This window comes from Notolepis coatsorum, assembly GCF_963971535.1.
Source record: "Notolepis coatsorum genome assembly, chromosome: 5".
Taxonomy (NCBI): domain Eukaryota; kingdom Metazoa; phylum Chordata; class Actinopteri; order Aulopiformes; family Paralepididae; genus Notolepis; species Notolepis coatsorum.
The window spans coordinates 58512842-58529470 of NC_140169.1; positions in this window are offsets into that span (position 1 = coordinate 58512842).

Genomic DNA, 16629 nt, shown 5'->3' on the forward strand with positions numbered 1-16629 from the left:
GCTGTTTATTGGAAGAGTGGGAGAAATATTGAGCTTTATGACGGCCCAGCCCAGTAGTAGAGAGGTTGACCAAAACAACAGTGAAGTTACAGGTGTGACCCCCGGGCCCCGGCACCAACAGGAGGGTAACAGAGTGCCCTTGAGCAAGGCACCAAAACTGCAGGGGTGCTACACTACGGGCGATCCTACACGCAGATCTCTCTGCAGGAGATAATGTGGAAACACTCATTTCAATTATTTTAGTACATTGACTAAAATATAATTTTGTTGAATAGTAGTTAATAAATAGTTTGAATGCAAACAATGTGGGTTGTTGTCCAGTCCACTTGACACCAGTGGGAGTGAAAAGTATATAGTGAATTATGGAGGATAGGGGGGGTCTTGGCCCTCCTGAATGAGCCCCCTGAAAGAAGCAATAATCCAGACATCCATAGCCTATCTATATCACTGGCTCATAAACTATTGCTTTTTAACTAAAAGAGTGCCTCTTCTTCAAATGACTTGGTATAGTTTTTTTACACTGCCAAAGAATTCTATTATATAGGGCTATCAATCCAAACCTCCCAATAGCGTGTAACAAAAGTTCATGTCAACTACTAACTGGTGAGCGCTACTATGTGAGAAGAGAGAAAAGTGACAACCCTATAGCTTCCATTAGGCTGGACACACTTACTGTCTCTAAACAGTGGAGGTTACCGGTAGTATGCAGTGCTGGTATCAGCATCACAAATACGTTGAGCCCATCACACTAGGTGGGAACATACACAAAGCACCACATTCTAGCATGCCACAATAGGCCCACTCTAATACAAAGAAGGGGGCTCAAGGGGGCTAGGCTAATGCTAATCAACAAGCTAAGCCTGCAACAGACTCCGGTTAGTCTGCCCGCAGCATCATGCATGGGGAAATAACACACTCTCAGTGGACTGTCTACGGTTAGGGGAAAGTGCTGCCATAGCCATGAGGGTGTCCCCTTCACCTACACTAGAATGGGGGACAACTAGGGTAAACACACGCGGGAGGCAAAATAATACTACCTGGCCGGGGAATCTTGCCTGCGCTAAAACACAATGAAGGAGGGGGAATGGGGAAGGTACAAACACGGGGGAGACGGACACTACTAAGGACGGGCTGAGAATAAAACAAATCAGCAAAGATAACCACAGCTAGACCAACTAAGCTGGCCACCATGGAGGAAGTGGGATGACGACAGCAAAAAGTAGAAGAAAAAAAAACGTTGGTTCCAGGGACCACTCTTCCTGGTTGTAGTAAAGGATTCAGGGAGAGCTGAATGAGTGACATATTCATTCACAGTTCAACATATGTAGCGGATGGTACCGCGAAGCGCAGTCTCTGTTAACAGAACTCACTTCAGGGCGGCAATAATGTGGTCAAGAGGCAGGGGCGGACCTAGCACATTTGGCGCCCTAGGCGAGATTCACCACTGCGCCGCCCCCGCCCCCCCCAATTTTTATTTTTTTGTAATATTTTTCTTTTTTTTTGTAATTTTTTATTTTATTTTTTTTACTCTTCATAGTTCTCTAACGTTAGTCTTTCTTTCCTCAACGCTCAATTCTATAAACACTTGACCGATACCCATCAATGCACAGCGCTCTAGCATGTTCTGACTGTGAACACCTAAAGCTGAGGCTCAGACCGACGACCGTTTTAGATTTTTGGCTCATTTTCCCTTATGTTAGAATTTTTTTTATGTAAAAATAATGGTTGCAGATATAGAGGGGTGTGCCAAAACTGCACAGAGAAAAAAAATTAAAAATTAAAAATCAAATTTTTTTAATTTTTTTTGGCGCCCCCATCTGGGTGGCGCTCTAGGCGACCGCCTATATCGCCTGTAGGAAGGTACGCCCCTGTCAAGAGGCATGGTTTCTATCTTGTGCCTGAACTGGCGCGGCTTCTTTTATTCACATATAAGCAGCAGTTGTACAACACTCTTCTCTCTTTGAGAGACGTTGGAGGAGAGAACGAAAGGGGTGGGCACCATTTCTTTTATAGTCGCCCTAAGGTAGAATACCTGAGTGGCTACGCCCAGAGCGCCCTCCAGTGGGGACAGATATATATGCACCAAGGCAATCACTGATGGAGACGTAAACAGTTACTAGTGTAAACAGTCATATGTACAGTTGGACAGTTACTAAAAATCCCATACAGAGTCTCTTATCTCAACATTCCCACGTTTTAGTGCACTGGCTGACTTCTTGGAAAAGCATTTTTAACAAAGGAAATAATATATATATAAACTCAAGCATTCATATTGTATGACATTCAATACCTTCACATTAAACATGACCCTTGCAAATCACATCAGTTTTAATTTGAAAACAGGTGCCCTTACAGTATCTATTACTCTGTTGTCCGTTGGACAGTAAACCGGTGTCATTCTTTCTTATCTGATGGCATACCTGATGAGATGTTATTATTTATAATGACATGTTTACATCTATATTGACACCTCAGGTTCCTAATAATCACAATGGTCCCCTGGTTGTCCTTATAAACAACAGTCTCCATATATACACAATGTTCATCATTTTAAACGGTTTAGACAGAACGCCGATTCTACAAAAACACCATATTTGGTAGAGAGGATATATTTCAATTACCTACTACATCTTGAACAATGCATTCATAACCTTATCTTCATCACTTCGAGCAGTTGCTCTAGATAAACACATTTTTATTGTCATAGCTAGAGATATATACTCAGCTTCACAGGCTGATAGTATCCCTGTAGGCTCTAAGCCTTTAAGCCTTTGCTGTCTTTTCTGAAAAATCGCTGTCCGTCTGCAGCACCTCTGGGATAACGGAAAAACATATTTTGACGTAGTTCAATGATTCTCTGTGGGATCAACAAAAAGAATACTATGACATCCTTACTCACTACAGAACATAGGTCAGGGCGAGTACAGGCTGTCCAACAGAATGAAGTTACCCACAGTTTATCTATACATTTCTCACTTCAGTCAAAAACATCTCAGGACCTTCTCCCCCATATCTCTTCTAGGATATTTTTACACAATTGACAGACTGTTCGAAGTCCATACCTATAAAATGGTTTAACCTGCCTAGGTCTTTCTTTTGTGGTCTGGAGCGATGATCAAATCCTCCACTTCTGTATTTTTAAACATAGTAAACCACCGACCTTTGTACTTAAACATGGGGTTAAACATATGATCCATTTCAGCATTTTAAACCTGGTAACTCATCCACCTCTGTACTTAAACATGGGACCAAATATATGGCTCAATTCTTCAGCATTCAATCAATTTCCTATGAACCATACTTTGTATTTACCGTGGTCTTCAATACCTTCCTGGATTGGATACCCCCATCTCCCTCCCACTGACTGCCTGCCCTCTAGTAACTTGGTTGGATACATCCATTTTCCCTCCCACTGTATGCATGCCCTCTTCGGGGGACATTGTGGGCTCTTTAAAGGTCGGGTCTACCCCACTGACTACCCTGTAGTAGTACTCAACAGGGATAGGTGTATTGTCCTCTTTGTCACTCCCTTCCCTGGCATAGCCTGTCAGACGTTCTGGGGGTCTGTGTTCCCTTGTGGAATACCTCCCACTGCTTGAGGCGCTTGACGTCACCCTCAGGTGCTTCTCGTCATCGCCCTCTGGGGGTTGCTGACTGTGCGCAACTGTACTGAGTACACTGGGGTGTTGTGTTTCTATTTCTACTAGAGCTGGGCCGTTAACGGCGTTAACGTGCTGCGTTAACGCTATACTAGTATCGCGCGATAATATAATTAACGCATTAATCTAAAAAAAAAATAAAAAAATTCTTTTACCTTTATTTACCCAGGGTAGGTTCGCTGAGCACAGATGCTCTTTTTCAGGAACGCCCTGCTTCACATTCACACAGTTCCATTCACACCTGGGAGCTGCCCAGTACAACCACAGTTGACACCATTGGCCACTGAGCAACTCCACTGGAGCAGTTGATTCAAGCCATGTCACATAGTTCAAGTTTGAAATGATTCTTTCTGTTTTGCTCCTGAGAGTGCTAGATACTGTACTGTACTGGTAATATTATTTATTTGTGTTAACTTCTGAATAAAACAACTTATTAAACACAAGTACATCTTATTGAACATTATTTTGATATTTCATTACCAAAAATGTATCATAGCAAAACAGCTTTTTCAAACAGTCTGTAATGCATTTTGGAAACGGGAGATGGGCTCATGGTGTAATGGGCCACCTGGCCTGAGAAACATAAGGAGGAAAGAAAAAGTAAGGACTTACTTCTGGTCATTATTTGGGTAGAACACACATATTTTGAATGCCTTCGGCAGGTTTTTTTTTTCTTTTTTTAGCCATTTTAATCTAGATTAATCTAGATTAAATCCAGGATTGCAGATAGATTAATCTAGATTAAAAAAATTAATCTATGCCCACCTCTAATTTCTACACACCTTATTCTGGAGTCCAGCTCTGGCTCCTCTGTCTGTGTCTCGCCATCACAGGCTGCCTTTGTGACAAACTTGACTAGCATGTGTTTCAGCACTATCCCTTTACCGGGATGATAAACTAGGAGAGCAGGACTTCCTCTGTCGTGTCCTACGAAAAATCCTTTAACATCCTTGGACTTGGGTTTTCCCTTGTCCTGCAGGTACACATAACACACTGATCCAAAACGGTGCATTCTAGCTAGATTACACTTCTTTCCTGTCAGCGCTGTATATGGAGTGGTGCCCGAGTGCTTATTAAAGCACCTGTTTCTGGTGTAAGCGGCTTCTTGTACCGCATAATGCCACAGGCTCTTTGGTAAGTTACTATCTGCTAGCTTACATCTAGCCATTTCGGAAAGGGTGTGCCATTCCCGCTCTGCCACCCCGCTCTGGTGTGTGGGATATGGACGTGACGTCTCGTGTCTTATTTTATACCTTCCCAACAGTGATTGTAACTCTCTGTTTGTGAACTCGGTTTCGTGGTCGGACCTTAAACATCTTAATGTACCATAAGGAGCTACGTCTGCCAGGAATTTTTCCGTGGCCTGGAGTATGTCACTCTTTTCTTTGATAAAGTAAACAAACACTGCCCCTGTACACACGTCTGTAAAAGACTGTACATATCCAAAACCTCCTATGGACTCGTTGCTTACTGGGCCGACTAGGTCCATGTCAACTAGTGCAAGTGGTACCCCTACTCTGTCTGTGGGATTTCTGTATCTCGGTTGGGTAAACTTCCCCGTTTTGCACATTGCACAATTTTTGTCAGGTCTACGCTTCTCCCCCTCAATGTGCATACCCTCTGATACTACTTGCAGTTTCAGTAAATCCTCGTAATTACAATGACCCATAATCTCGTGCCATGTCTGAATATCGTGACTGGCCGTCCCGCTATACACATCATCATTATCGTTACACTGGTCATAGTCCTTACACTCCGTTTTCAGATAAAATACTCTCTGGTACATCTTTATGTCAAACCGGGTAACGTCAGGTTCTACAAGAACATTTTTTTTTTTTTTAAATATATTTTTATTTCATTTTTTGGAAGAAAAGGCAGGATATATAATGCACATACAATGCACATACAATGCACATAAAAACATACATTTACATTTTTTGCCAATTACTTGCATTGGCTTGCCCCTTGCCTCATTTAAAATAAAAAACTCCTACCCCCTAACCCCTGCACCAACCACCGTTGACAAAAAATTAATAAAATAATAATAATAATAGTACCCCCCCCCCAACCCACCCCGTCATAGGCCTGAGAAGAAAATTAATTGAACAAAAATTTCAACAAAGACCAAAAAAAAAAAATAAAAAAAATAAAAGGAATTATACAGATATAATTAGTTATGTCCTGCTAGCTATATATTGAAGGTCCTAACTTGATAGAGAATATGGTTCCAGCTATCTATTGTTTGATATCTTGCCCCATTTAATCTAGCTGTAGAAAGCTCCATTGTTACAACATCAGCTAATAACTGTTTCCAGTGATTAAAGGGCAGAGAGTGTGGAGCTTGCCATCGCAGCGCCAACATTTTTTTTGCAGCAGTACTTCCTGCCAGCCAAAATCGTCTCTGAACAATACTTAAAGCTAAAGAATCATCATCATTAAGGAGAAGTAATTTTGGACAACAGGGAATATGTTTTTGTAATACTTTAGATAGATAATTAGTTATCTGTTCCCAGAAACTTTTAACTGTGGGGCATTCCCACATCATATGTGTAAAAGTACCAGTAGTATTTAGAGAACAAAGTGTACAGTTTGGTGACATAGCACGTCTCATTCTATAAGCTTTCTGGGGGGTTAAATATGTTTTATGGACAAAATTGAAATGAATCTGCTGATGATTTGGGTTTCGTGATGCCATAGTAACATTTCCCCAAACTCTGGTCCAATTGATAGAGTGATGGTGTTCTAATCCCAATTCTGTGCTCCACGATTGGATAACAGGTATTAACGAAGTACATCTTTGTGATAGATCTTTATAAATTATAGAGACTTGTCCTTTGGAGAGACCTGCAGTTTTTTTAGAGAAAGTAATTAACGGGTGAGTAGTTGGTTTGGTCCATGGAACTCCATAGGCTCGCATAGCCGAGCGGAGCTGTAAATATAAAAAAAGGAGGTGCCAGGTAAGTTATATGACTCTTTCAGATCTGAGAATGTTCTTAGACCATTGTCCTCCATAACATCGCCAAGTACATGAATGCCACAGTTGGACCATGATTGAGCTACAAAACTGCGGCCTCCGCTAAGCAAAAACGGGTTATGAAATAAGAGAGTCTGTTCATGCCACTTAGTATCCCAATTAAGTAACTTTTCATATTTGCGCCATAAAGATATGGCATGCGCTATTATCGGACCATAACGTAATCTACATTGCTTTAGTGAAATATCTGTAAAGACAATGTCTTGTAAACGAATCGGCGCCACAATATGTTTTTCAATATTAAGCCAGGGGGCCTCAGAATCTAAATTAAACCAACTCAACAGAGGATGAAATGATAACGCTTGAAAATATAACTTAAAATTTGGCACAGTTAAACCACCAGATTGCCGCTCATTTTGTAAGGTAGTAAGTGTAACCCGAGCTCGCTTGCCTCGCCATATAAATTTTGAGACTGCTCTATGTAAATTTTCCCAATGAGCAACAGGTGGGGCAATAGGAATCATGGAACTACAGAAGTTTACTCGAGGTAATATGTTCATTTTGATAATAGAGACTCTTCCGGAAAGGGAGACAGGTATATTACACCATCGATTGAGATCATTTATGATTGACCTAATGGTTCTATTGTAGTTTACGGACACAATTTTTTCAATTGAAGGAAATATATCAATACCAAGATATTTAAATTGTGTTACAACCGGGATCTCATGGTCAAGCACAGAGTTAGGAGTGGTTCTTAAGTACATTAGTGCTGATTTGGTCCAGTTTATTTTATAACTTGAAATTGAACTGAATTTTTCAAAGATTTTCAGGAGGCTTGAGAGAGACTGAGATACATTCTCCATATATAACAAGATGTCATCCGCATAAAGCGAAATATGATGATCAGTAGAATTTACAGAGATTGGCTTAATGTTTTCTGATTGCCGTATAGCTTGGGCTAAAGGTTCAAGGGATAAAATAAACAAGCTTGCAGAGATCGGATCCCCTTGCCTGCTTCCACGAGTGATTTTGAAAGGAGGAGAACTAATATCTCCGGTTATGACACTGGCTGATGGATTAGAAAATATTATTTTTACCATATTTATAAAATTTTGACCTAGTCCCATATGTTTCAGTACAGCCCAAAGATAGGTCCACTCCAGACGGTCAAAGGCCTTCTCTGCGTCAACAGAGAGAACAGCTGACGACACTTTAGCTTGAGAGGCGGAGTTGACAATGTGAAGGAGACGTCGCAAATTATCAGACGAAAGCCTTTTTTTAACAAAACCACTTTGATCTGGGTGAATCAGTTTAGGTAAAAACTTTTCAAGACGGCAAGATAATACTTTAGAAAATAGTTTGGCATCTGTATTAATTAAAGAAATAGGGCGCCAATTAGAACACTGGTTTGGATCTTTACCTTTTTTTAATAAAAGAGAGATTAGGGACATATTCACGTCTCTCCCTAAGGAGCCTTTAGATATGGATATATTAATCATCTCAAGTAGTAGCGGGCCTAAGACGTCCCAGAACCTCAAATAAAATTCAGGGGGAATGCCATCCCACCCTGGAGACTTGCCTTTATTCATATTTTCCAGAGATGTTTTGAGTTCTTGCAATGATATAGGAGCACCCATTAAACTTGATTCAACTGGTGACAAAACAGAGAGGTTAAGGCCACTTAAAAAGGATTTTAAAAATTTTGCAAATCTTGTATTGATTAATTTTGGATCTGTAAGCAGCTCACCATTTTCTGATGTAACAGTAGTAATATTTCCTACAAGATCACTATTGCGTAGTTTGTTGGCCAATATTTGACTCGGTCGACTACCATGAAAGTATTGGTTTACTCTACCTTTATGGATGGAGGATTCGGCTCTTTTCCTGATAAGATCGTTTAGTTCACTCTTAACATTGGCTAGTGTGGCGGCAGTCTGTTGAGAGTAACGCCTCTGTTGAGATAGGTCCAAGGTAGACAGCATGGTTTCTAATTCCGATATTCGTTTTAGCTGAGATTTATTAAGACTTGAAGAGAAAGTAATAGCATTATTTCTGACTAAGCCTTTAGTAGCGTCCCAAAGTATCCTGAAATCATCCACGGAGTTATTATTAAACATAAAAAATTGGGCTAGCTCAGACTGAAATTGCTCACAGAATGCTGGATTATCCAATAAAGAGCAGTTAAAGCGCCATCTTGTGGCCTTTTTCTTAGCCTGGCTGAATTGAAATTGACAGAAATAGGCATGGTGATCTGATAAACTCATAGGTCGGATTTCAATTTTTTTTACGTCTGAAAATAAGGATGCTGATATTAAAACTAAATCAATACGGGAAAATGATAGATGTCTATTAGAGAAAAAAGTATACTCCCTGTTGCCTGGATTATGAACCCGCCAAATATCGATAAGATTAAAGTCAGATAGCAAGTGCTTTAAAGCGTTTGTCGAGCGAGCATTATGATTAACTGCTTTTGATTTATCCCAGGTATGATCCAAAACAGAATTCATATCCGACCCAATAATCAACTGGAAATCAGCTAGTTCCATTAGGATTTTATTCAATGATTGAAAAAAGTCTGGTTCATAACAGTTGGGTGCATAGACATTAATAAACGCAATTTTTTTACCATTATGAATACATTTTAGAAAAGCTATTCTTCCTTCTTGATCACTGCCTTTGCCTATGATGGTAATTTTGCATTTTTTATCAATGATTATAGCAACCCCTTTGGTTTTATTCAAAGCTGAAGCAGAAGAAGCCACTTTATAACGCTGATTTTCTAATTTGTGCATATCTCTTTCAAGCAAGTGCGTTTCTTGAAACATGCATATTTCAACTCGATTTCTTGATATAGTATCAAGACAGCTAGCCCTTTTAATGGAATTGTTAAGACCTCTAACGTTCCATGAAAAAATAGCTAAAGACGACATTTATAATATGAAATAAAATAATTCAAAAGTATATGAATCTGTACTAATAGATAACCCAAATTTGGTCTTTGTTGACGAGATGCCCAAAGTATGCACATAAGGGAAAAAAATGCCCATATAACCCACCCCATCTTAACAAAAAAAATCTGTAAGAATTTTAAAAAACAGTACAAAAACTTCAAAAACAATACAAAAAAACAAGAAAAAACAAAGGTGATTGGTGCCCCTCCCACGTAGATCCTCCCCACCCTGTATATCTAACACAGGGTTGTGACATAGCTGCAAAAGGAAGCTCATCTCCTCATGTCCCAGTGGGTGGCTGTGTGCTGGTCGGCTCTCTGTGCAATTGGAGTAAACAGTATTGATTAACAGGTGTCTAAGCAACTATTCAGTTGGAATATATCTTTATGACATTTGTCAAATTGATAAAAATAATGTTAACACTTTGACTGCCTAAAAACGCTTTACAGCGTCATTGCTGGCGATGCTAAAGTTGCCGGGGGACGCTGTACAGCGTCCTTATATCAATATTTCAAAAATCTGCGATCTGATCCATAATGTCCCTCCGCTGGTCTGAGAACCACCAGCAGGACCCACTGAGCTCTCTGGCGGTTCAGGAGCGCCATCTGGTGGCCGATCGCGCAACCGCTTAACAGGAAGCACAGTGGAGGTTGTGCTACATGTCCGTATTGCTTCCGGCCACTCGGGATAGGTTCCGGCATTCTAGCTCGTCACTCTACATAGCGATCGATTGCCAATAACTCGATAAACAACATGATTTGGACGTATATACCATTATACAAGCTGGAGATGGACCGGGTAATAATATATCCCATAATGATAAAATTTCTACTCGACGATGATCGCCCAACGGCGCGCGGAGACTGGGGTGAGTTTCAGCGTGTAACGTTACCATCTTCGATACTAACTGCTTTTATCAACATTTGACCCACATTAGATGATTGGTATAACGCTGCCCACGGAATTATAAACGCCCCCTCGCCCATCCGGTCAACATCAGATGACGTGTAGTAACTTCTAGAAGTACGTCTAGTTGGAATTTTTTATATCGCGCTGATTGCCATCAAACTGTATTTCATCATCAATATAATGCATTTGGGGCTATATATCACGTTCTGGAGAAAGTTGCAGAAAGAGATGAAAACATACTTATACATTAGACCATACTTTACTATGAATATGTGAATGAAAAAGTTTAACGTTGCTACACAATGAACAATACATATAGGACTTTGAATGGGCCCTAATAATGGCAATGTAGCAATAGAATTTAAAAAGTTATAGCCCTGCAAAGAAGGGGACTTTCTCCATAGACAAATAGCGCTGGCAATCTATGGTATATCATTAATTTAACCCATGGCAGCCAAAGTGTTAAAAAACAAAAAAAAACTTTGTGTTTATCCAATTAATAAGTATCTTAGATAGCTTAACTATGTCCCTCTGCACAGAGAGACCTCGCAGAACTACACCACCCAGATTAATCCTATGATGGACTATGCAGATGGTGGTTAAGATAAAAGAAAAAAAAAAGAAAAGAATAACTGAAGAAAAGAAATAAAATAACTGAAGAGCAGCAGGTAAAAATAAAAGGAGTATTGGCCAAAAGTATGACAATTACTTTTACTTTGTTGGTATCACCATTAAATAATTGGTGTTCTTGAGTAAAAGTAAAAACAAATAAGAAACAGCAATAATAAATAGTACTGATAATATCGCCTAGTAGCATTTTATTTAACCATCAAAATATGGTGACTATGAATGTGTGATATTGTCTATCATCTGTTAAGTATTTTGTTATTGCAAGTGTTTATATACTAAACTATAGTACATTTAGTTTGAGGAGAATTTTAGTAATGGAAAAACAAATAATGAATTCGAAAAAAACATGAAGAAAACAAGTAATTAATAATAACAATAATAATAATAATAATAATAATAATAATTAATAATAATAATAATAATAATAATAATAATAATAATAATAATAATAATAGGTAGTAATTTACACACTAGACTTGCTGGAAAACTCAAATGACAAAACGATTAAATGTAAATATATATATACATATATATATATATATATATATATATATATATATATATATATATATATATATATATATATATATATACATACTATGCAAAGGAAGTAAACAAAAGAAAGGGGGAGAAAATAGAACATTATTAAGTAACCAATATTTAACACTAAACGAAATTCATAAAATAATAATCATTCATTTCAAAGGAGTGCTCAATGGTAGAACTAAGTAATAAAAAATAAATAAAAAAAACGACTATAGAAAACCTTTATATGGAGCATATGCAATTGTGTTACCAACCTAATTATTATAAAAAACATTGAAACAAAAAAAAACAAAAAAAAGCCTATTGAATTTCAGATACAAAATTATAAATAGTAAATATACCAAAACCCTCCACTAAACAAGAAATATTAATGACCCTAATAGTTATAGCACTAACGAAATTTTGTATGCCTAATAGTAATCATAAAAAAAAGAAAGAAAAAAAAAGCTGAATAGCCAATAATAACAATTATGATGGAAATAAAAACCAAATATGTAGGCTATAAACTGTAGAAGCCTCGAAAAGAGAGGGGATTTGCAATAAGGCCTATTAATAGTGAGCCATAAAGCACCAATAAGCTACTTTTTTAACACGACAAAAAAAAGACAAAAAGCCTGTTTATATGTATATATAAACAGGAGAACTGCAAGCAAATAGCAAGTGGGGGGGGAAAAAGAAATAAGGAACCCCACCTCATATAAGCAACAGAGAGGCTATTGGACAACATTTGAGAAAAATAAATTAAATAAAGAGTCCATTAGACCATGTCGGGTTTTCTGATATTACTTAATAGCCAATATCAGCGTGAGGTTACTCAGCAGGTTATAATAGACAATAGATCATTTTGATACCTGCTTTCTTGTAATGTCCTTGCGCCGATTAATAGATAATTCACCATTTGCTGCTCTCCCCCTCCTGAGACGTCCCCTCTTCTCTCTCCTTGCTCTGAGAAGCATTATCCTCGTTGTCCTCCGCCTCAGCGGGCTTTATGTAGTTGTCAAAAAAGCCCTGAGCAAGTTCCGCCGTAGGAAACTTGTGTGTCACATCTTGGAAAGTTAGGATGAGTGTTGACGACGATGGGTTGATAAATCCACATCTGATATCAAGCCTTCGCGCAGCTCAGATCTCACCTCTTTAAATTCAGATCTTTGCTTTAGGATTTCGGGATTAACATCGGGAAAAATGCTGATCTTTGCCCCATTGTAGCTTATGGATTTTGATTCTGCTGCTTGTCGAACAATCTTTCTTTTGACCTCAAGACTGTATAGCCTCGCAATCATGCAACGAGGAGCATTCTTCACGGGGCCCGTGCGGTGCGCCACACACACGACTGGAGCGGGTCCAATAAAGTCATCTCCAGTGGTGCGTTATTGAAATCATCTGGGGTGACACGCACCACGTGCACGCGCGCTCCCTGCGCGTGCGCGCGCTCCCGCGAATGCGCATTTAATGTCCCCTCGCTTGGGCACAGACTAAAGACAGTGCCTAATTGCCTCTACGAATGGAATGTAACACGTCTTCACAACAAGGTTAGGTGTGAATGTGTCTGAGAACGTATTTAACACACCTGACGACCGGAGCTATTGATATGCAAATAGCGAGTGAGGTCCCACACCGTGGTACCCCGTGCCATGAACAACGCATGCCTGGTCATCTCCAAACATCTCATACAGGAGCTTGGTGGTATAGGCAGTGGGGTTGCTAGCTTCAATACCAGCAGAGAGCCCGAAGATTCTTATATTAAACTTTCGGCTGTGATTCTCGAGCTGTTCTGTCTTCTGTCGCAGACGTTTATTTTCTTCCATTATCGCATTCTGGCGACGCTCCAGCTCAGAGATTCTCACATCAGCTTCCACACTGGCCTGGTCGTGGTCATTCATTCTGTCAATACAGGAGCCCATCTGGGTCTTTAGCTTATCCAGACTTGTGTTAACTGAAGCCAATTTAATATCCAAGGCTGAAGTGATTTCTTCTCTAACAATTTCACGCATTACCGTAGCCATTTCAGCAGTGAAAGATTTACCGTGGCGCGTGCCTTGAGCCATGGTGAACAGCAGCAGGTGCGCCTGTACGTGGCTCGTTAGACCAACAGGTGTAGTCAATCCAGATTGTGTCGTCTTGCGCTCTTACAAGCTTTGATAGTTCAAGTTCAACGAGGTATCACACAGCAAAATATAAAAGTCTTTCTCAGGACAAAGAGGTTATAATTAATTAGCAGCAAAAGTCCATCGGAATACTTATATTAGATTAATGGGAGCAGCCGGAGAGAAGCAACCAAACGTGTCACAGCATGCCACCGGAAACGGAAAAACTACAAGAAAATTTTTACCTTTATCGAAGGATACCTTGGTGCCGCTTGCAGTAGCAGCTATTACAGAGAATAGTCCTTGTGGGAACGACGGTACATATAGAGCGTTCTTTAGCGTCACCGTACGCCGGCGCCCCCTGCTGTCCATGAGGCATACCTGTGCGTCTCCCCTCTCTTGTGCCAATCCGTAGATGCGTCTACCGTCTGCCAGTTCCATGCAGTGCCTCTCCGAGTGGAAAGTGTCGTCAAAGTTCTTGAACCGACTCCTGTCGTTGATGACATGGGACGACGTGCCCGTGTCCACGATCAGTCTCCTTCTCGGGGCCCGCTGCATCTGGGCCGGTCCGGTGACGCCCGCCGTCCGCGCTCCAAAAGCGCAGTCTTCTTGTCCCGTTATCCTCCGGGCGTCGTCTAGACTCGCCTCGCGTTGATCGTCGCCGCCATCGATTCTCCGGGCGTCATCTCGATTCATCTCACGTCGATAGTCGCCGCTGTCGTGTCCGCTGTTGTCATCCTGTCCACAGCTGTTATCTTGTCCGTAGTCGCCATTCCGTCCGTGGCTTTCGTCTCGCCTGTAGTCGCCATTTTGTCCGTGGCTTTCGTCTCGCCTGTGGCCGCCATCTTGTCCATGCGCGTATCGCGCGTTCTGGTTGTGTTTCTTCATGCACGCTCTGTGTGCCCAGTGGATTTGCAGAAGCTACACCAGACAGCCTTTGTGCATTCGCTTATCCGTCGTAGTCCTGGTTCTCTCTCTTGGCGTCTCTCGAGCCTTTAACACCCTCTCCCCCTCCTCCGCGGCGGCTGGGTGGGTGTCTTCTGAGGCCTCGAAGTTCCTTAGCTTAGCCTTGAACTGTCCCAACGTAATGTCAGTTGAACTGTGTGTTATCAGGAGTGTGAACGGTTTGTACAGCTCCGGTAGTCCCCTCATCATCATCGCCATCATTAGCCCATCGCTCGGTGCTTCTCCGGCACTCCTCAATGGCGTCATGATTTGCTCCGCTCTGTTGACGTATTCGGTCACTGTTTTGGTGATCCCCTTCCTCAGGCCCGTTAATGCTGTGTAGAGGGCCACGACTCTGGGTCTTCCTCGCCCGATGAAATGCTCTCTCAGTACCGCCAGGCTTTCTCGGCCTCTGTCTTTAGTGTCGCGGAATATCAGCCCCAGGCTGGTGTCATCAAGCATCTGCGCTAACTCACAGTATGCGTTAGCATTCCGCTGGTCATCCAGGGCTTGCTGTTCCGCTGTCAGTTCTCCGGTGGGGGCTCCCAGGATTGTCTCCTTCAGCCCCGCCCTGTATATGCAGGCTGCAGCACAGCATGCGCTCTTCCCAGAGTTCGTAGTTCTCTGCTTTTCCAGTGAATGTCGGCCACTTGTCTCTTCTCTGGTTTTCCATCCTCTTCGTTAATGGTATGCTTAGCTTTTATTCTGGTCGGCCTAGCGACTAGCCACCCGGTGCTCCCGGCGCTATCCTAGCCTATAACTTCAGCTAAGCTTGATACAGTACCTTCACTATTTCGCCCCGGCGTTATCTGGGCCCATAACCTGTTAACAGAACTCACTTCAGGGCGGCAATAATGTGGTCAAGAGGCATGGTTTCTATCTTGTGCCTGAACTGGCGTGGCTTCTTTTATTCACATATAAGCAGCAGTTGTACAACACTCTTCTCTCTTTGAGAGACGTTGGAGGAGAGAACGAAAGGGGTGGGCACCATTTCTTTTATAGTCGCCCTAAGTTAGAATACCTGAGTGGCTATGCCCAGAGCGCCCTCCAGTGGGGACAGATATATATGCACCAAGGCAATCACTGATGGAGACAATTGTCTAAACAGGTAAACAGTTATTAGTGTAAACAGTCATATGTACAGTTGGACAGTTACTCGCTAGCCATATCACTGAAGAAGGACTTAGTTTCCGAAACATGTCTGTTTCCAATCCAGGCTGTCATTAAAACGATTGAACCTGAGAGTGCTGGTCCGGCTATCCTGCTTTTGTTATATTCACTTTATGGGATTACAGCACCACCCAGTGTCAGAACTTGAGAGCGCGGTCTAACTTGACAGTTACTAACAATCCCATACAGAGTCTCTTATCTCAACAGTCACGATGGACTTCCGATGTTGTGAAGTGACTGGGGCGAGTAGCGGTGCTATGGGTTAAACTCACTCTCACCCTCAAAAGGCACATAGACACGTTACAAAGCAGTGAGTTCACTTCTTGGTATAGCGGTCTGTGCTGTTGCCCGTGGCGTGGGAGACCACAGGGGCAGCGGTGGCCTAAAGGTTAGAGAAGCGGGTTTGTGACCGGGAAGGTCGCCGGTTCGATCCCCGGGACTGGCAGGAAAAATCTGGGCTGGGGGAAGTGAATTCATAACTCTCTCCCATCCCCTTAACAACTACCGCTGAAGTGCCCTTGAGCAAGGCACATAACCGGCCAATGGTGTCGACTGTGGCTGTACTGAGCGCAGCTCCCAGGTGTGAATGGAACTGTGTGAATGTGAAGCAGGGCGTTCCGAGCATCTGTGCTCAGCGAACCTACCCTGGGTAAATAAAGGTTAAACAAAACAAAACAAGGTTCGAAACTCCCTCGGGGCATCGAAGTTTAAGGTGACGATGTTACACATATACAAGCGGGAATAAATTAGCTTGAGAG